The following is a 23,396-nucleotide window of genomic DNA, read 5'->3' on the forward strand; positions in this document are numbered from 1 at the left end:
CTGTCAACAGTACTCAGCAATTGTAAACTACACTTATCTTCCTAGTCTGTTCAACCTGTGCATCAGACCATATGAGCATGTCCCTGCACCGATGGTGTAGATGTCAGGGATGTGGCACAGGCATCATCATATGCACAGGGTGATAATGTTTGTCAGAGACCTAGGCTGCACCATTGGATGACATCATGTGTGTGGGTTAGAGCCTTTGATCTAATTGGGTGTGTGTGGATGTTACGCATGTGTGTGTTGCAGTGCCCTACATATGTTTCCAGTGTGTCCGTGTATGTATGCACACAGTTCTGTCATGTGTCTGGCCTACACAGGGGTATTATTGACAGCTGCAGACTGTACAGGCCAGGTTTTACAGTTCACGGTGTCCGGCCACGGACATGTGACCTGTGCCTGCTAGGGGTTGCACAGGCACTACTAGGCAGAGGTGCAGATTGGGTACTGTCTGATGTCACTTGTCCACTGGAACCATGTCCCTGTTGGGACTGTCCCAGGCCACGTGCATGTGGCCTGCTGTATCGTGGTTTGGACAACACAGCACCAGATGCACTGCTGTTGCTACCGCCACTATGGGAGCGGATATGTGAGGTAGCTCGTACACGTAAACCTGAAACAGGTGATGTAGCAAGCCTATGTCCACATGGCTGACACCTCACTCCTACCAGATGTTCCAACACAGACAGCTCACGCTCACGGATTGTCATGCCACGGTCAAGGACTCCAACCATGTCACCCAACCATCTACTCAAAGCTTCAGCAATCTGCTGTTGAGCATTTACCATTGCCTGGATGTTGTAGTTTAAAGAATGGACAGCAGCCCTCTGAAGCCTCTGATCCTCTCTTTTGTGCCATTCAGCACATGCCTGTGCCTCCATTACAGCCTGAAACATGCATCTGATGACTCCAGCTGCTGCACTCTGTCTTGCAGGTGCATGTTGGCCAGAAGTCTTCCTACGAGCAGCACTGGCCACGTGCCTGTGAGGGGCACCACCAGTCAGTTGGCTGACACCATGGTGTGCAGGCACATCTTCCATATCCTCCACACTTTCCTGTTCCAAGCAACGACGTGCCAACTGTCCTTCCTCTATGGCCACTGGTGATGGGGTATGTGCAGGCACGGGATCTGTGTGCTGGGATGAGGGGGATATAGCTGGAATGGCAACCAATGGCATAGTTTCAGCCCCTGACAACTCTGCCTGTGCCTCAATCATACATTCATCATCACTGCTAGAGTCTATGGGGACACTAACATCAGATGTACCGCAGGAGGGCAACGCACCTACATCACCTGTGAGGGCAGACAAGAACTGTACATTACAATCTATACAATAGACACACGCACACACACACACACACACACACACACACACACACACACACACACACACACACACGCATGTGATATAACAGAAGGCGTGCAACATGCATGTGATATGGCAGACGGTATGCAGTGCAGACAATAATAGTGGTAGTTATCATACATCCCTAGGTTGCACACAACAGCATGCATGTGTCATAGCAGAAGGCATGCAAATTACACAATCATAGTAGTAGTTAGCATACATCTCTGTGTTACACCGTGTAGACCAGCACAGGTTAACAGTACTCCTGCCTGATGTGTGACATATGACCTTGACAATCACATGTAGTATGACGTGATCTGCTGACGTGTGCAATGACATGCAGACATGTTTAACTCAATGGTGTCCTGTCAAATATACAATGGGGTAATGGTGTCCCAATGCAGTGTTGTCTGTCCGCCCTACAGATATACTGCACATTTAGCTGATGTGCATTGCCATTGCAGGGAATCATGAGGCATCTCTATTGCTATACAGTGTGAGTTACAGACACAGTTCATAGCCATGACTGTGTTCAGATGCAATACATATATACTGTGGAATGTGACCCACGTCACTGAGGTGTATACACACTAAACCATGATTTGGAAGTTGTGACACAGGTCACTGAAGGGTATACAGATGCCACCGTGCACATCTGCAACCATATTGCTGCTGCCTAGCAACTATGACCAGTCATGGCGAACACGTCGGTACACCATGTCCCACATCACATCTGTGTACCACACACACGAGGAGCAAGTATGACATTGATGTCCGACACCAACAAGGGGAATGTACTGTATCTGTGGGTTGATGTGGATACTGTACAGGTGACTGCTGTCATGTTGTGACACCCTCAAGATGTTCAACACATCTTATGTGGTGGATTGATGTCACGCCTACACAAGATGTGCACAGACCTGTAGGATGTCTAGTGTTCTACATCTACAATATAACCATTACACAAAGCCCATAGCTGGACCATGTGTAGCCATTGTATGACAGGGTGTACACACACGCACATCACGTATAACGTGTGTGTTGCTTCATGCCTCTGGCCATCCTGCATGGCCATGTGTGTACATGTGTTGGCCAAATTATTGTGATGGGCATTTATTTCACATGTCTCTGTTGTCCCATATGACATACACCCATAGATGTCATATGCTCCACTGTCGACAGGGTTATGCAGACAAAGGGTGGTATGTGGGATAAGTTTTCAAGTTAGTTAGGCACTGTTGCAGCCAGGCCACTAGATGTCATGGACATGGCAATATAGCACATCACATTGTGTGACATTCATAGCAGGGCTATGATCCACACCAGTGAATACTGTGGGCTGGCCATACTCCAGCCCACTGTGTAGTACTGTTTGTATTCCCCACATGGGTAGTTCTGATCTGTAGTACTTGACCATACAGTGAACAGCACCTCCACCATTGTATACACAGCTGTCCACACATCTGGCAATAACAGTTTGTGAGGATTCATGTCAGTGAGGTAATTCACATATTTTGCAAGTGTTGCACATGGGTAGGCATTGTGATGCATTGCAGGTCCAACCTGTATATTGTGACAGGACCATACATTATGTGTACATGTTGTAAATGGTCACATGGCAGATAGATCTGTGCATTACAGTGCATTATGATGCCTGATAAATAATAACAGTCTCACCTGCAACAGGCTGTTGTTGCAGTGAATCACCAGAGGTACCTAAATAGGAGTAACACAGCAGTATGAACATTATCCATGCCTGTATGATGGCTACAGGGTGCAATGTGCATGTTAAGACATACACCAGTACATTAGACTATACTATGGTGTATGCACATGTGTGCATACACAGACTAGCATACTATAGTATGCGACATGTGTGTATACATGTCTTGCATATGATGTTACATTACATATTGTACAGTGACACATGCAACTATATGGAATATAGTTGTTATAGGTGCAGTACTGACTTACCAGGCAACTCCAGGCTCAGTGGCTGAGAGACACCCACCTCCACAATATCGGATAAGGCTTGTGGATGTGGTTCTGCAGGTGTCCCCAGGTTGGCCATTAGCTCCTCGGTACATGTGAATGGGGGCTGGGTTGGTGGTCCACCACCTGTTGCACCTTGTTCCTTGGTGATTGCATTCACACGCTGTTTCACCTGTCTAATGCGGTCTGTACAGTGCTTGCGCACCTGCTGGTATGTGCAGTTGTGGCCACCCACATCATTAACCCTCCTGTGAAGTTTCATCCACAGGGCATCCTGCTGCTGTGCATCCTGTGGAACATGGCTGAACAGGATATCATGATTGTCGAATAGGTATGGGATAAGAGCCTCATCCTCCAAGTGGGTAAAAGGGGGTAGCCTTGCACGTGGCATACCTGAAAGATATAATGATGGTGACAGGTCACAGTAACTCACAGAGACATACAGAGCTACAGCTGAACTTACATGCGTATCTCATTTATTAAGTTTAAATAGTTTTATTTGCAAATCTACATGACACTGACGTGTTTGTGTCACACACATGACACTCAATGGTGAGTGGATATTATCACCGTATCTGTGTATGTGTCACCTGATTATATTGCTCATACTCCATGTGGATGCTGTCTTGATGTGGGCATATCTGTTTGCCTGCACTGGTGTTCCTACCTATCAGCACATGGCTGGATGTGTCCACATTAATGCAGCCGACTTTGATGCTGTGTATATGTCACATATAAAGACTTACACTGCCTTAAAAGACATGATCTGTGACCCTGCAGACTTGCTCACATAAGGAGTTACATGTATGTGTTCTGCCATATTCATCTACATGGCACTGTACAGCAATTCAACATCCTGCCATGTATCACCTGTGTTGCACATGTGATACACATGGGACACTGGCTAGCCAAATGGTATTTCCAGGGATGGATATCAACTATGGCATGTACAGTCAAAGTCAACTAGTAGACTATATGCCATGGGCCATGTATGAATGTAGGATGAAAGTTTACCTGGCAGTAGCTGACAGGCAGGTCTCTGGGGCCAGGTGGAGCAGTGCCACATTACTGATCCAAAGGGTTAGTGATACATTTACCATGTGGTCATCACACCATGTCTGAGAGGGGAGCGATGTGCAGCTTTGACGGACAGGAATGCATAGCATGGCAGGACTATGTAAAGTGTATGGGACAAGGATCTGTCCAGCATGTGGAAGGTGGATGTCCATGAAGTATGTGTTTGAGATCAAGATGTGTACGTGTAGCATGCCCAACATCACTGTGTTGGACATGGATTTATTCAGGGCATGCATCATGCTACATAGTGGAGATGGGGAATGGGAAGGCAGGTGTAGGCCATCTGCACATGGTCAATACCCCTTAAAGGAAATATATGATCTGAAATGGGTCACTTGAGTGTTGTGTTTGGCAGGACAATGATCTCTATATTCATGGATGGCACCCTGTCATTATTAGGGTTGCCACATATGACTAACTGACAGGTGTGGTGACGTAGCTGTCACAGGAAAGACAACTGCCCAGCTGCATCCCTTACACACAAGTGTCCATTATGTTGACCACTGCCTAGGTGGTAGTTCATGGGTACAGGGTTATTAAAACAAATAACGCCAAGTCGATGCTGCAAAAAATCCTTTTACTTGTTAGCGCTTTCATGCACGCCAATGCATGCACTTCTTCAGACTAGTTTATACAGGAAGATGTATGGATATTTATACTTGCTACAATGCCATTTTAATTAAACAATTAGGTAATTAATCAATCTTTAAACAGCTCTAAATAAGTTGGTCTATACTAATGTGTGGCAGGGAAATCATTGTTGATTTCTTGCTATCTAAGATTCTTACTAAACATACACATAATACTTATAAACCAACATTTTACACTTTATATTTCATAATTCACCCAATAAAATTTTCAAAACTCAATAATTTAAAAATATATGAGTTTTGAAAATTTTATTGGGTTTTTCTTTCCAAGTTGTAGTTTTTTTGTGGTTTTTATGGCTGAAATTCGTGATAGTCAACAGTCGCAGTCGATGTTTTCTGGCAGTCCTACCTCCACCAGGACTCCCAGCCAAGATGTGGACTTATCCGGTAACCCCACCGGTAATCTTACAGCTTTGATACAGCAACTTACACAGCGTGTTGAAAATTTGGCTGAAAAAGTGGAAAGCCTGCAAACTGAAAGAACTTCTACTGCTCGTTCCAATAACTTATTAATTAGTTCCAACACTCCCGTGGTACAACCTAGAACTGGGGTAAGATTCAACACTATGCCCGGTGAATTGCTTTCAACTGCTAACTTTCCGGTAGCAGCGACTGAGGCACAGACCGGACAAGGTAACGTTTTCTCTACCAGCATTCAACCAGCCCAATTAAGAACTGTGAATACGGACATTTCTAATCAAAACAGTTCTTTTAATGAGATTAATAACAACGCTAATCTCCCGGCAAGTAACTGCCTGAACTGAATACCTTTTTTAACATGCCGGTTAGTATATTTAGTGAATCCCAAAACAGCATATCCGGAGCTCAAGCGAATTTGCAAAGCAATAATGCTGCATCTGATTTGGTTTCTAATTTAAAATTATTTGACAATCATTTGATGAAATATAAAAAACTCCAAATCGAAATAATGTATTTCTGTGAATGCCTTAAATTGAACATTGTTCCCAAAGGTCTAAGGCAATGGAAATACCATTCGGGATTAGTTAAACAATCATCAATTTTTTCTCAATTGGTTGAGTTCTTTAATAAACAAGGACTCAGCTTTCTTCAACTTTTAATTGATGATTATACTAAACAAATGGTGGATCTGAAAGAAATACTAACAACAATTGACAATGACATTAAAACTGATCCAAATTTTAGTAGATATGCATTTGATTATACTAGGATTTTTTCTAGTATTAATGCATTGGTGAACAAAATCTGTGAAACTAAAAAACGAAAAATGGGCAGAGACAAGCAAGTGTATGATAACGGAAGTGCTTATCCGGATCCACCATCTACCATTAGTGGCAGAACAGATACAGACTGCCCGCCCCGAAGAAACAATGATAATACTAACAGGAATACACATTTTGAAATACATGATGAAGCAGTATTGTTTTCGGCCACATCCAATGTTTCCTTGCCGTCCAGCTCACCTGTTTCTCCCACAGTAAGACGCAGTGAACGTATTTATAATAATAACCAACAAAAGCAACAAAATCAAGCCCCGAATTCTAAGCCGAATCAAGGTGCTTGTCGACAGAACCAACAACAGGATTTTTCGCAGGGTCAGCCCAATTCGAAAAGGAATACGAAACGCAACAGGAAGGGATACAACAGAACAGTTTACAACAAGAACAGGAGGTAATTGAACCTAGTCCTTCCAAGTATCCCGATGTCATTTCAAGTAAAGCTAATGACTTTAAAGTGTACAACTTCACTTCCATGGACATACCATTTAGTTTCGTGGAACTCTTAGCTAAAGGTTTCACTTTTGTGTTACCTCCAAAACTGGACATTGCACACTTGCTATGTGACCTTAAAATGTATACGCGGAAATTAAACTTACAAATAATAATGAGGGAGCGTATAAATGCACCAAGAAATGAACTAGTTACTAGTGTTTATAACCCCCCACTTGACAATAATATACTTTTGTATGAGAAAATTTGTGAAGCCCAATTTAGACATCTAAGTAACAGTACTAAAACATCTAAACAAGTTACTGCAGATGAATTAGATCTAATAAAATGGGCTAAACTATATGAAATACGGGTTATGAAACCCGACAAAGGTGGGGGGCTATCCTAATGCATGAAAGTGATTATATAACTAAGATGCACACTATGTTATCGGCATCTAGTTATAAAAAAGTGTCCATTAACGAATTGAATCAGGCATATCAAAGAGTTAAAAATGCTTTAAGTGACCTATTTATTGAAGGAAACATTTCTACTGAATTGTATCACTATTTAGTTATGCCAGCTCCTCTCTTGCCAGTAATGTTTGGTGTTCCCAAATTACATAAGAACATGCACGATCCCCCATTTAGGCCCATCATTGATGGGCGCAATTCCATCACATACCCTAGTGCCAAATGGGTAGATAGTAAGTTAAAGGAACACCTAAAAACAGAACCACAGATCTGTAGGGATTCGTGGCATGTTTTACAACATTTAAATGATATCCCAATTGATGACGAATATAAATTTTTAACAGCAGATATCAGGGATCTTTATACTGTTATCCCCCAAAGTATAGGCTTGGAATGGGTCCGTGAGTTCTTGTTAAGAAAACGGTGTCCAGGACAAGAAATTGACCTGTTAGTCAACTTACTTGAACTTGTATTAAATAATAATTATTTCATGTTCAAAAAGAATATTTACTTACAACAATCCGGAATTGCTATGGGCTCCCCATGCGGGGGTAGCTTCGCCAATTCCGTGATGGCATTTTGGGAGCACACATTTCTTTTTACCCATGCATTATATCATCAGATTGTAGTATGGTACACACATTACCAGGACGACATCCTGATGATCATAAAAGGCACTGAAGAGGAAGCTTTTGAATTAATAAAAGAGATGAATTCTTTCACCTCTTTTCTAGATTTTACATATGAATTGGGCACAACTTCTATCAACTTTTTGGATATTGTTATTGAAAAAAACACCCAATATAGTAGGTTTAATACAAAAATTTTCAGGAAACCTTTATACAGTAATTCATTTCTACATTTTACAAGTTGCCACCCCTTCTTTCAGAAGAAGGGAGTGGTTAAAGGACAGCTTGTACGAGCTTCCCGTATGTGTCCAGATGCTAACATTTTTGAAGAAGAATGTTTCAAGTTAAGTGATATGTTCTTAAATAGAGGATATCCTACTAAACTAATCTATACAGTCATCTGGGAAGTCAAACGTAAAAGACAAAGTGGACAATTTAGTCCAATTCTTACGAATGGCTATAATCAAATCCCACTAGAAATTTCAGAACTTCAAGTTAATAACACAAATGTAGAAAATGAAAATAACAAGAATATTGATTTCAAAATTAGTTTTCTTACTCACTTTAATCACAAAGCAATTCAGATTAGGGAAGTGTTATATAATAATTGGGAATTTTTATTACAAGGTAACCAATTTAATACCATCTTAGGTGAAAAACCCCGCATTGTTTTCAAAAAAGCACCATCACTGAAAAATTTATTGGAAACTCCAACACAAACATATAAAATGAATAAAGGTATGTTTAAATGTGGCCATTGCCACTATTGCAAATTTATTCATGTTGGGGCAACGTTTTCAATTCGGGATGTTAAATATTATTTAAATGATAAATGTAATTGTGAAAGTCAGGGCGTGGTTTACTTAGCAACATGTAAAATTTGTTCCGTATTTTATTTAGGTAAAACGGAACGCCAGTTGAAACAGCGTATTTACGAGCACTTATACGCCATTACCAAGCAGAACATCTCCAATGCCCTAGCTAAACACATACTTGAGAATAACACACATAGTTTTTTATTTAATGTGGTTGAAGTAGTACATAAAAATCCCAGAGGAGGACCCTGGCATTTAAAACTCCAAGAACGGGAACTCCTATGGCAGTTCAAAACGAATGCATATTCACACCCTGGGATTAATGATATGTGCTCGATTAAATGTTTATTAAAACTAAGAGCTCTGGATAGATAAGAAGAAGAAAAAGCTCTTACTAACATTAAGTGGTAGTTCCAATATATATAATTTTGTTATTTGTATTTAAGTTTATATATCTATATATCTCACGAGTATAAATATATATTTAACACACACAGTTAAAACATTTAATTTTAGCATAGTGATATTTGGGATTCTATGGAAAATAAATAATACAAAACATATACATTTTTAAAAAACATATATTGATTTTTGCACAAATTCATTTTTCGTTTTTATTTAGAAAGTAAGTTGCTGTTTTAAAATTATCATATATTTTTAAATTATTGAGTTTTGAAAATTTTATTGGGTGAATTATGAAATATAAAGTGTAAAATGTTGGTTTATAAGTATTATGTGTATGTTTAGTAAGAATCTTAGATAGCAAGAAATCAACAATGATTTCCCTGCCACACATTAGTATAGACCAACTTATTTAGAGCTGTTCAAAGATTGATTAATTACCTAATTGTTTAATTAAAATGGCATTGTAGCAAGTATAAATATCCGTACATCTTCCTGTATAAACTAGTCTGAAGAAGTGCATGCATTGGCGTGCATGAAAGCGCTAACAAGTAAAAGGATTTTTTGCAGCATCGACTTGGCGTTATTTGTTTTCTATCACTTCGGTTTTTCTTTACAGGGTTATTAACACAGGGGTGGCAATACAATATGTAGCTGTCAGATTGTGGCCATATGTCACACACACCTCACCCACAAAACCCCTTCTGTATGTTGTCCACAACACTCTTATGTCGGCTATTGCTCCTAGGTCATAGTCATTCACATACTTCAATAGGCAGATGCCTTCCGTTTGTCTGTGAGGTATTGACTACAATGAGGGGGAATACAAGTAATTAACCCTGTGTTACTGTAGCTGCAACTGGTGTGATGAGTATGTATTATTCAGACACAGTCTGTAGTGGTGGTTCTGCCAGCAGTCCCATTTCAAAACACTCCTGTGACATAGGAATGTACATCTAGTATACCGAGTGTAGGTGGAACACAGTATGGGTGATGTCCTATGACCTGGCAAGGTTATGATATGCAGTGTGAAATCAACCTTACTGTCATCTACAGCTGTACTGCTGACATCATTTATTTGATCAAGGTTCATGGCCTTTCAGACTAGACCCAGCAGGGTAGTAGTGCAGTACTTCCCATTATCAGTGGTGTCTCCTCCTTTGTGGGTTGTGATACCTGTTGGTGTGCACCATTCAGTGTGTACACAGCCTGACATGGAACTATGTTTTACATGATGTGTACATGGAGAGCATATGTGTATGATACAACCTGTGATGTGGAAAGATCCCATGCAGCCTGAGTGCAGCTTGTACGTGCATAGTTGTGGGTACTGGGGCCCTGTGATGTACATGGATATATGACTGTGTACCTGTTGGGGGGGCAGTGTGTTTATGTTATCCAAGACCCTATCTGGATTGCTTATTCATGCTCAGCACGTGTTCAGAACTTGTAAGCACTACGTAAGCTGTTAATTACTATAGCACTCAATCTTCCTCATTACCTAAAGGTAAACATGTTTTGTACATACTTTTCTCACTTGCTTAGAATAAAATAGCTCTTGTAACCACTGTCCTCAGTTATCTAGGGGAAATAAGTTTTATACTCAGGCATGTCCAAGAGACAACTGCCAATGTTCTCTCCATCTATCTGATGAATCTGGAAATCTTGAAGCAATGCACACATTGCCTCATGTGCACATACAAGCCTCTCTGCCTACCACCCAACACTACAACCTATGAGAGATGCACTTATCTAGCCAAACTGGAGGTAAAGCTCTCCCCAACCAAGCCTGATCCTGACAGTCATGTGCAGAAGGTAAACATTCGCACCACACCACACTCATCACATAGTCTCACTGAATCTACCCCACCATTAACTGAGAAAACTACTCGTGTACCAACTCATTAGCTCAACGCTTTCTGGAATTCATCAACACCAATGCCCTGGATCAACATATCCACACACCCACCAGGGGCAACAATATCCTAGACCTAGCCATTATCAACATGATTGACCGGTGCTCCACACCTGAAGTCAACTCCTCGTTGGTCCGATCCAACCATGAGCTGAACACCATTGATATCCACATCCTGCCCCCACCCTCCATTAAGGGAACCACAGTATAATATGTCTACAAAGCCAACTTCATGCTTCTAAAGACAGATGTGGTGAACGTCATGACACCCATGCAGATGGGCAATACTGTTACAACTGCTGAATCCTACACAAATGCACTCTATAAGCACTTACACGAGTGCATGGATTGTGCTATCCCAAACAGAACCAAGACACTATACTCCTAATTAAGGAACCCAATCTGGTGGTCCCCTGCCATAAACAAACCATACTACAGGAGGAAGACACTGTTGCAAACGAGAGTACACACCCATGCGTTGAGGAGCTCCCTGGTCAGCCTCAGTAAGAAGGTGAGATCCCTTATAAGATCCTCCAAAGCTAGCTACAAAACAAAACCGCCACTAATTCCAACAACAACCACCAAGCATTCTATAGCTATGTCACATATCTCGATGTCAACACCCAGATCTGCTCTGAGTTACAGCACAAAGGCACGAACATTACAGAACCAACTGATATTGCCAACATCCTGGCAGATAGGTTCAGTGCTACCTTTCCCCCCTCCCTCTCAAAGCCGCACACTCTAAAGCCAATCTCACAGCATCCATGGGACCGGACAACATCCCCGGCTGCATTTTACAAGAACTTCAGAATGTACTGGCTCCCCACCTATGCGCCATGTTCAATAATTGCCTCGCATCAGGCTTAGTGCCCCCTGAATGGTGCACGGCAACAGTTATCCAACTCCACAAAGGTGGCACCACAACAGACCATGGGACCTATTGCCTTATAGGCCTGACTAGCCTGGTCTGCAAGGCTATGGAGCACATCATGGATCTCAGTCACAGAGACATTGGGTACCACCAAACCTTTGACCCCTCCCAGTTTGGCTTTGTTAAGGGCAGACCATGCCTCCTAAACCTGGTGGACTTCTTAGAAACAGTTACCAAGGCATTAGATGAGGGTAAGGAGGTTGACACAGCCTACCTAGATCTCTCATAGGCTTTCAGCACCATTCCTCATTCTGGTATTATCAACATACCCATCCACCTGAGCATTAACCCCTATGTCATGTGATGGTTTGCAAAGTGTCTCACGGACAGAACCCACACAGTGGGAGTTGCATACCCTAGGTCCGACTGTATACCAATTACAAGTGGTGTCCCCCAAGGCTCATTCCTAGCACCCCTCATGTTCGGTATATAATTCTCTGACATACAGACAAACACAGGAGGCCTTTGGCTGAAAAGGTTTGCAGATGACTGCAAACTAGGGGACATAAGTGTTTCCCCAGCTGTTACAGACACCCTCTGGAAGGGTTGCACTGAGACGGATACCTGGTGTCAATATCATGGCCTCAAGCTGAATTCCAAAAAGTACATAGTCATACCCTTTGGATATAACTAAATGCCCATGGACTACCACATAGGTGCTAGTCCCCTACATACAGAAAAGGTAATAAAGGATCTGGGAACCCCAGTAGATAGCAATCTCTCCTTTGATACCCATAATGACAAGATGGTTAGAATATCCTTCTACATGGCCCCCTAATCTCTAATGGGTTCGCACCCAGATAAAAAGGAGGCCATTGTGCCTCTCTACTCATGACTTATTAGACCCATTAAAGGATACAATACCCCATTTGAGATATACCTTACAAGACAACTGCAACAGCTTGGAAGACCACAACAGTACCACACCAAGAGGATTACTGACCTCAAACAGATGACCTATGCAGCCCAACCTATGAAACTCCAGCTGTACTTGGTTGCATACCGCATACTCACAGGTGATCTCTGCTTGACATACAAGGCCCATGTCCAACCCAGTATTGCTGGATATGCTCCACCTAAACAGAGGCCCTTGAGAGCCACATGCTCTAGGGATATACACCTAACCACAACAATGACAACAACGTGCTGGATGGATACATTCCTGACCCGGACACTCCCCATGCTTTGGAACATGATTCCAATGTACATCGGGCAGGGCCCCTCAATAGCACTCTTCAAGGGGAACATTGACGTGTGGATAGGAGACAGACATGTACCCTGGGGATTACTGCAGTGGCTCTGCCGTTCAGAGGCACAAGGAACTAACCTATGGGGGTGGCAAAAGCAAACACACTCTAGCTAGGCTTATAAAATACTATTGGTAAGACAGCCTAGTACCTACCTTTGCACTTATTACATGTCTTATGTGCATGGATAGTTAACTAGCTCTTCCATTTTACTTTGCTATCATGCTGATAAACTGTCGGGTGACTAAAGGTCATATGTATCCTGTTATTGTGTATTGTAAATGCAAATAGACATAACTAATGTTTGTCTAACATAACATTAATGCTATGTAACTTTTAATACATATCTGCCTACAATATTGTACATTACACAGTTATTGGCACAATATCCAACAATGCAAATCATAATTGCACAGTGATCCAACCTTCGACATGTTATTCTCAGTAACACACCCATACATATGGCTACTGTTACAATATATCAACATATAATACCCCCTGTTATAGCACAAACTTGTTGGACCAGCCCTGCCACTGACAGTGTCTGGTGAGGAATATTTGTGTTCAAAGCCCTTATATAGCATCCATTGTGGTGTATGCAGTGTTTGCCTTGTGACCTACAGTAGTACACACAAATACTACAAGCGTTACTATGCTCAACAATACATCACTACAAGATAACTGTTTCCACTATATGGATTGCGTGCACTTTAAATACTACGGAACAGGTACTAAATACACAGACATACTGACTGTTCTACATACCTTATTAGTAACCCGAGGTGTCGTTAACTGTTGATTCAATCCTTTTCAGTTTGTGTTTCAATCTTCTTTGTAACATTCTGCTGGTATATACGGATGGTTTGAATGTGTGATAAGCCATCCTTTTCTAGATACATATTGGTAACGTGGTATCCTGACCACCAATTGGTGTTCCAAAGTAGTTAATTAGATGCACATCAGCTGTGCAGCTACTCCATTAGCATATACCATGGCAACAGTGGTGTATAACTGAGTACTCCTTTTGGGCGTTGTCCATTTGCCTTACTTTCGATGAAGACAGCCTGGATGTGTTGTTTGTGATGTATTTCAACAGCTATTTGGAAACCCAGAGATATATTAGCTTCATTACTCCCATGGATTGTGTGTAATGGCTAGACGAATGTGTTCTACATGTGAGTACAGCTGTTATATTTCAGAACATTGCTACTTATGCAGGGTTTGTTTGTACCTGATACTTCTACAGATGTTTAAGTCTGGCAAGGATGTTTGGGCAGCTCAAGGCTGTATGGCTATGCATGAACAGTTATGTAGTTTACAGTGTGCTCACCAGACATCCTTGGTTTGGTGTACATGTGTAGCATACTGTGCTGTTACTCAGTAATTGGTAACACATCCCGGTGTACACACAACCCTCTGAAATGGGATTAGTGCAAACAAACCCTGTCACATCAGCAGCTGTTCCATTGTATAACAGCAACTATTTCACATAGGCCCATGTTAATGTGTCTCTGACAAGGTATGTTAAGGCTTCTGCAGATGTCGTACAGTGAGTGAATGATTTGTGATGTTATTATAGTTTGTATTGTAATTTGTTTGGGTGTGGGGGTGATGGTGGGTGTGCACAGCAGATGCAGGTGTGTAGGAACTGCTTTTATACATATTCGATATGTGCGTGAGGGTTCCATCCCTATTTGAACACCTATCCTTTAGTGGATTAATACTATGGTAATTGCAGGCTGATTCATTAAGGCACTGTTATGTGGTTCCTGTATAGCATGCAGGTGATGTTAGTCCTTGAATCCTTTCGGAAATACATCAGAATGTAATAAAGTGTTGCTACATGAAAGCTATGTATTTCTGTCATAGGTATTTGCAGTCATTATAGTTGTGTTGGTGACTGACCCTCTTTGGCTAGGGTTGCCACCTTTTCATATGGCCATAGTGGGACATTTTCGGGACACACATCAGAATTTACAGGCCGACACAAACCCATGGTCAGTACAAGGGATAGAAATTTCCTTTCTTGCCTAAATATCAGCTTATTCTTGTAGCAGTTTAGTTGCTTATCCTGTTTCTTGTAACATGTAAGTATTTTAGATACAGAAAGAACTATTGTATACGACTATTACATTACATGTGGGACATAATTATGTCCTACAATCCCAGGACATTTGCCACGTTTAATATATTTGGTCAGGACATGACTGCCCAAAGAGGGACTGTCCCTCGCAAAGTGGGACAGGTGGTAACACTATCATTGGCTCATGTCCATAGCATATATTTGTAATAGTGTATAGGCATATACTCTCCATATCCTTTGTTCATAAAGGTTGGTCGTGGCAGAATGTGTGATTGCTATGGTCCATGTTATACACATATATGAATACTTCAACTGCTGTATACGGGATACCTACAGAATCCTGAAACCACACAGTTCCGACGCACACAGTACCAGGCCCAGACTCCCATACCCCACATTACTGACAGCGACGGTAACTTGCGAAAGTAACATGAACATGGAACACACACACACACACACACACACACACACACACACACACACACACACACACACACACAGACACACTGCTACCCACCACATCCAAACAAACCATCCTACACTACATATGAGCAGGTGGGCAAGCCCCCCCCTACACCCCCTATGTAGGTGTCTGCGCCCCCCACACCCCTACTCTAATATTCTACCTCCTAGATCTCTCTCTGTCTCTCTATCCCTCTCTCTCTCTCTCTCATGGTTAAGGTGTTTGCCTTACAAACAGAAGGTATAGGGTTTGAGTCTCACAAGGGATAATTGGCTAGACTTAAAATGGCTCGCAAAGGCAGTTAGCTTAGTACTAATCTATGAACCTATTATATATATATAACATACACCTTTCATTGGGTACATGCCGGTTTGTCCTATTTCCACACATTCCTACCTTTTGTGTTTTATCCTGTCAGTATACACAACTGCCATTGGTACATCTCAGGTAGCTTAGTGTTATGTTATTGTGAAGATTGTGTACATGGTTGAGCGTTCTAATCCTGGCAGTGTTATTTTACCTCTTAGAGCAGGCACTGGTAGTGCAAGGGTGATTAACGCAAATTTCAGCAGTTGTGTGTTCCACATATTTATTATTCTGTGGAAAACTACCTATATATGCAAGCTGTGTTTAAGGTATACTATGTAACATGTAAACATCTGAGAAGTCTCCTGTCAGGGATACACCCCATTATTTGGAACTACATCCCTGATTACATTATACAAAACCCCTCACTAACACTCCAGGGAATCCTTGCAGAGTGGGTGGGGAACAGTGGATACACCCCAGGGATCCTGCAATTGGCTCTGCTCCACAGAGGGACAGTTAGTTAATCAATGGGATGGCGACAGCAGACACATTTTGCCTATGATTATGAGTGACCTCGGCAGTTGGGCATGTACCTATCTATGTATCTATGAACCTCTACATACAGTATGGACACATGCTGATAGCTTAATTTACTGTTCAGGTATTGACTTACCTTGTGCCAATGGCAGTTGTGTGTACAATAGTTGAGGGCTACCTATGGAGGGTGCACACAGTAGACCACCTATAAATGACAATTTACAGGTGGTCGTGTGTGTGTGTGTGCCATCCATGTTTGCTGTGTGTGCAGGTGGAGAAGGGAGTCAGTCCATGAGTGCCTACACTGTCAGTGTGTGTGCTATATGTTCCCTCTTTGCCAAGGCATGGGCATACTGGGCACACCTCTGTCTGCCTACTGGGGCTAGCACAAGGTGTTCATGGTCTGAGTCCCTCTGTGCCTGTGGGTCCCTTGGCAATGGTGGTGGGCTGTGAGGGCCTTCACCATTCTGTCCCTGCTGCAGCTGTTTCCATAGGATCATATTGTGTAGCATGGCACATACTATGAAGATGTGGGCATACGTGCCTGGAGATTACTGCAAGGCTCCACCAGATATGTCCAAGCAACGGAACTGTGATTTCAGCTTCCCAAACATGCGCTCTATGATGATTCTGGTTTCTGCTTGTGCCTCATTATGGTGTTCTTGCGTGGCTGTGGGTGCATTTCTGAAGGGAATCATCATCCACGATTCCAGTGCATGGCCAGCATCACCCACCAGGTGGCCATATGGGATGTCCCCCCTGGCAAATACCTGATACAGCTGTGAGGCATGCCAAATGTGGGATTCGTGATAGCTTCCAGGGCTGTCGGCACACACATCCATGATAATACCATGGGCATTGCACATGACCTGGCAGTTGATGGAGGGGTATCCCTTGCAGTTTATGTAGCACCTACCCTGCTCACCGGGTGGTGACTTGATGTGTATGTGCATGCAGTCTATTGCACCCAGTACCCCAGGGTAGTCTGCCACACGGTGGAAGAGATGCATATTGCTGGCCAACTCCTCCTGCGTTCGGGGGAAGTATATGTGCTCATTGGCATGTGGTAACATGGCAACCAGGAAATGGTGGAGTACCCTGTATGCTGATGCCTGTGAGATCCCCATGATATCCCCAGTTGGCCTTTGGAAGGTACCTGTGGCTAGTATTCTCAAGCTTACACATACCTTTGTGTCCACTGGGATGGGTTCCCCTCTGTTACTTCTGGCTCTGAGGCGAGGCTGGCACAGTTCAACAAGTTGCTGTATGATGTCCCTGTCCACCTTGTAACATTCTACTATCTCCAGATCATGTAGCCCTTGGTAGGTTACCCTGGGTCTGAACACTCTTCTCCTCCTCCGGTGCCTGAGATGGTTGTCAGCATCATCGTCCACACCACCGTCAGTCTCCAACACATGCTGGTGAATCAAAGCTCTGGTGGCCCCTAACATGTATATATTAAAAGTTTCCTGTCTGTATACACCACTGGTGCAAAGTGTCTGGGAATACACAAGTGTGTGTGTGGGGCTTTCACACCTTATACTATTGTGCAATGGATGATGCTAGTGTAATTGGGCATGTTTGTGCAATTCCTGCTGCAGGGTATCTTAATTATTGGTTTTACAGCAGGTACTGCTATTGTAGGGCCTTTGATGTTGACTTACACTTGGCTGCCGTGATTCATCTATTGCTCTTTACTTCAATTTTTAACCCGATTCCCCTCCCATTGTCACGCATGCATCCAGCTGCCAGCTTTCTTGTATTGTACTTTCACAACCCAGGATTGTGTTGGGAAATGTGTTATATAGCTGATCTACTGCAAGTTTGCTTCGTTCTGCTGTGACAGTTCTCTTTTCTTTGTTGTACGGCACCTCCCCTTTCCTGTTCTGCAGGTAGCTGCTAGCAGCCTTGTTAGCTGTTGTCAATGGCCCACTGTGAGTTCCTAGGTGCTAATTACTCATTAGTACTCCAATTACCATGCTGCAGCATTTCCTTATTGTCTTCCCATATCCTTCCTGTTTCAGCTGTGGTGCGCACTGCGCACAGCCATTTACCGGGTTTCGAGCGCATTTTCATCCACGTTCGCATGCACTTTCAGTCACCTTGTGCGCTCTCAGCTAAGCAAAGCTATGGCTACTTCCACACCCCTATCCTGCAGCTTTGCTTAGCAACAGGCAACCCAGATCACGAGGTGTATGATTTTTGTATTGTACAGGAACCTAGAATAGGTGTTATCTTTGGAATTCCAAAGACCCACAAATCTTTAACTGATCCTCCATTCAGGCCAATTGTTTCATCACCGCATTCAGTCACTGAGGGTATTTCCCTCGTCATTGATGCCATTTTGGGACCATGTTTGGTTAATGAAGATTCCTATATTAGAGATTCTTGGCATTTTTTGGAGAAATTCAGTGTATATGCTCGGAATGAATTTTTTGATGCTAAAAGGTTTATTATGTTTACCATCGATGTGGTATCTTTATACACCTGTATCCCTCATTGTGAGGGTGTTGAAGCAGTTCGGTGCTACCTAGCCAAGAAAAATTGTGGGCTTAGTAGAAATGCTATTTCTACCATCTGTGGGTTCCTGGATATTATTTTAGACAATAATTTTTTTCTTTTTGACAAGATTCTTTATAAACAAAAAAGAGGAGTAGCTATGGGCTCTCCTGCTGCTCCCGCCTACGCCAATTTGGTCATGGCTTGGTGGGAGCATCAATTTTTGCCCTTGTTACGAAAAAAATTTAATATTTCTTTTTTTTGTCGTTTTGTTGATGATTTGTTATTCATCATTGAGGGAGATTTTAGCACAGTGAACAATTTTCTTATTGAAATTAACACCTTGTCTAGTTATTTGAAATTTACTTTAAGCTGCGCTGGATTAAAGGTTAACTTTTTGGATGTGCTCCTTTGGTGGGACACTGATGATAAGAGGTTTAATAGTAGGATCTATCGCAAGGATACTTTTACCAACAGTTACTTGCATTATACAAGTAATCACCCTAGGCACATTGTTAATAACATTCCGAGAGGACAGTTTATCAGGGCCAGCCGTTTGACTTCTAAAGATTGTGATTTAACCAGTGAGTTTGGTTTTATTATTAATTTGTTTGTTAACAGAGGATACCCTAAGTGTGATTTAATAAAAACTAGTACGGAGATTATAAGTAAACGTTCAGTTGATTACAAAGCATTGTTGAACTATACTATTAATGAGAATTCCAGTTCTGATTTGCCTTATATCAACAATGTTGAACATAAATTGGTCTGTGCTTTGGATATGACTGTTGACAGTCGATGCATTCAACAGATAGTGACAAAAAATTGGAGTATTATTAGGGGCAACTTGGATTTGTTCAAAGTTTTGGGCAACAAACCATTCTTTGTTTCCAAGAATAGTTTTAGTATTAAGAAAGCATTGGAGTTTAATGACCACCGATTTGTTACAACTATTTCTGACAAAAGAGGCATGCATTGTTGCCACCAGTGCAGCATGTGTAGGTACATTCACGAGGGTCCATATATTAGTCTTAATACTTGTGAAAAAACTATTAGTGTGCCTAGTTTTGTAAATTGTAACACGAAAGGTGTAGTTTATGTTGGTATCTGTTCTAGTTGTCCATCATTTTATATCGGTATGACCAGTAGATGTTTGAAAACGCGCATCAGAGAGCATCTTTATGCTATTAAACATAAAGATGAAAGTAATGCCTTATTTAAACATTCAGTCACTTGCCCTACATTTAAAAAGTTTTTGTTTTCTGTTTTGGAGGTGGTCCACTCTGATTTAAGGGGAGGTGATTTTAAAAACCACCTCGAACAGCGTGAGACCCTTTGGCAAATTAGACTAAGTTCTGATGTTCATCCTGGTCTTAATGATACCATCAATGTTAAATGTTTTTTAAAGTACAGGGAACTGTCAGTCAACAAACAAGTTGATTTCAGTTCCTTTTTTACTTGATCTTGTATCTTTAAAAGTTTAATTAGGTATTTTAATTGTTTAATCAATCTTTGATTGACGATGCTATTTATGCTTTGATTATTGATGGATGTTTTATTCTGATGAAGTCTACGGATGAAAGCAGACAATAAACTAACGTACGCTAAGTTTGTTATCTTGCCTCTTCGTGGTATTTTTGCTTTTGGCTTTTTTTATATAGGAAACCTACCTATTCAAATTCACTATTGCATTATACAAGCGCATACCCATTGCACCAGAAAAAAACCCTAGTTAAGGGCCAATATGTAAGACTGGTCAGAATGGTGTCTGACTTTGCGGATTTTCTTAGTGAATGTGAAACATTAAAAAACATGTTTTGTAAGAGGGGGTACCCTGAAACCTTTGTCATAGATATTTTTTATGAAGTTAAGACTAAAAGAATGAATGGTCATTTTCTTGCACTACTAGGGCAGGTATCCACCAAAAGTCATAATGACTGTAAACCTTTACATTTTGGACGTGTGCTTACTCTTACTTACACATCCAATTTTTATGACATTAAAAACATTATTTCCAAATATTGGAAAATATTTGATGTTGACCCTGAATTATCAGGGAAATCTGGTATTGAACCGCAAGTGGTTTACAAAAGAAGACACTTCCCTTAAAGTACTGTTTGAAAGGCAAAAATTTGACATGCACAATGGTGGTACCTTTAGGTGTGGGAGGTGTGGCCATTGCCCTTATGTTATGGACAGAGAAAAAATCAAGCTCAAAAACTTTGGATATATTTCCAGTTCAAAAAGGATGTACTGTTACACTAAAGGGGTTGTGTATTTGGCCTTGTGTAGATTCTGTGCAAGTGTCTGTGTAGGTAAAACTAAGAATGCCCTAAGGTTAAGGATTTATCAACATTTATATGATATCAGAAATAAAAATGAAAATAATGCACTATATAAACATTTGGTTAGTGAACCTACCCATTCCTTCCTGTTCTTTATTTTGGAACAGGTACATCTGGGACCTTGTAGGGGACCCTTGAATGAGTATTTGGAATTTGTAGAACTTAAATGGCAAATTAGGCTTGATGCTTATCATGCTCCTGGGTTAAATGATAGAATTTCTTTATCTTCACTGTTGAAATTAAAATTTATGTTTTTTTTATTTAGTTATATATATATTGTTTAGGGATGTTTTAAACTTTTTATATGTATTATTGTTTTATATTTGGCTTGCATTAAGTATTTGCAGCCTTGTTAATGAGGGAAATTATGTCAGTTTATTTGTGATTGGGTAAGCAATGTATTTAAACAGGTGCTTATTTCAGTATTTTGTATTCTGAGGAAGTCATCTATCAGACAAAAGCGCTTAATACTGCTGTGTTTGCTTGCACTGTTTTATCTTGGATGAATATTGTCTGTATTTTTCTGGATTTGGAGTTTTCTGCTTATAAAGGATTTACCACCTACCATGCGTGCCATTGACTATTATGGGGAATTCATGAATTGTGTTACAATGCAGTGTTATGACATCTAAATATATTTTTCGTGTGATCCCGTTTGCGCAAAGATGCACTGCGGTTTAACTTTGCGTTAGTGTGGCCATGAGATTAAATGTTATGTTTTTATGCGTTGTGCATGTTTTTTATGTCATTGGCTATATATTTAGCCACTGGCATATATTAACATTATAATACATAAGTTTGGTCCGCTTTCATGGCTCCGATTTTATGTTTGACAAAATGTAAACCGTTTTTTTTTTGGTTTACATTTCTTCATGCTTACGCTGCGCCTGCACCACTTCATAAATCGCTATATACCTTCATTTGCATGCTACACTGCTGCGCATGGGGTAATTAGCATACATGCACCAGAAGCTGCATAGCTCTGGTGTACGCTTGTAGTGCACGTGGAAACAGCTCGTACCTGAATCGTGCGGCAGCCATATTTGGTGCTAGATTGCCAACACTACTCCGGCGCCTGGTGCAAGCTTCATGAATCCCGGGGATAGACTATTTTCACAGACATTTACACATGTAACACCTCAATATTACATCACAGGCATGCAGGTAGACAGAATAATATTGCACATAACACTAATATTAACATATTGTTATATTATAAATATTAACATAATGTTAAGATTCTATTGTAACATTTTTTAACATAGGCAACTTTTACAAATACATTTTATTACAAGCATCTATACAAATTAATGTGATAGTCAAATGACATAAGATTATTTACAAAGCTACAGCCAGTCATGCTGGCATATGCCACACATGCACTGTCTCACTTCTCCTGATACAGCTGGCAATACCTCACAATATCACATCCTCTATTTTTGGGATACCAAAAATACATAAAAACATTACTGATTTGCTATTATGTGTAGGGGATGCAAATAATTCAAAAAATGTTGCCATGGCAAAATTTGTAAATTTGAAAGTAAAAGTGGCAGTAGAAAAGGAGAAGCACCTTTTAAGGTATTCCTGGGATTTCCTTAAGAAAGTAAAGCCCAATGAATATTATGACAGGATCATTTTTGTTTACAACTGATATCAAAGATCTTTTTTTGATTATTCCACACAAGACAGGTTTAGAATGGCTTCTTGAGTAGCTATCTGAGTATAGTACTTTAGAAAGCACAACTATCACATGATTTAATGGAATGTATTTTGACAAATGATTATATTTACTTTGAAGTAAGGATTTTCCATCAAAAGAGAGGGGTAGTTATGGAAGCTGTGTGCGCCCGTTTTTGTAAATATTGTGATTGCAAACTGGGAACTATATTACATTTTTAATTCCAGATTTTGTGATTCTTGGACATTGTATGGACACTTTTTAGATAAAATTATTTTTGGACTGATATTGAAGAGAGACTCAAT

Source organism: Protopterus annectens, chromosome 5.part1 (assembly GCF_019279795.1).
Source record: "Protopterus annectens isolate FY-2018-M chromosome 5.part1, PAN1.0, whole genome shotgun sequence".
NCBI lineage: Eukaryota > Metazoa > Chordata > Ceratodontiformes > Protopteridae > Protopterus > Protopterus annectens.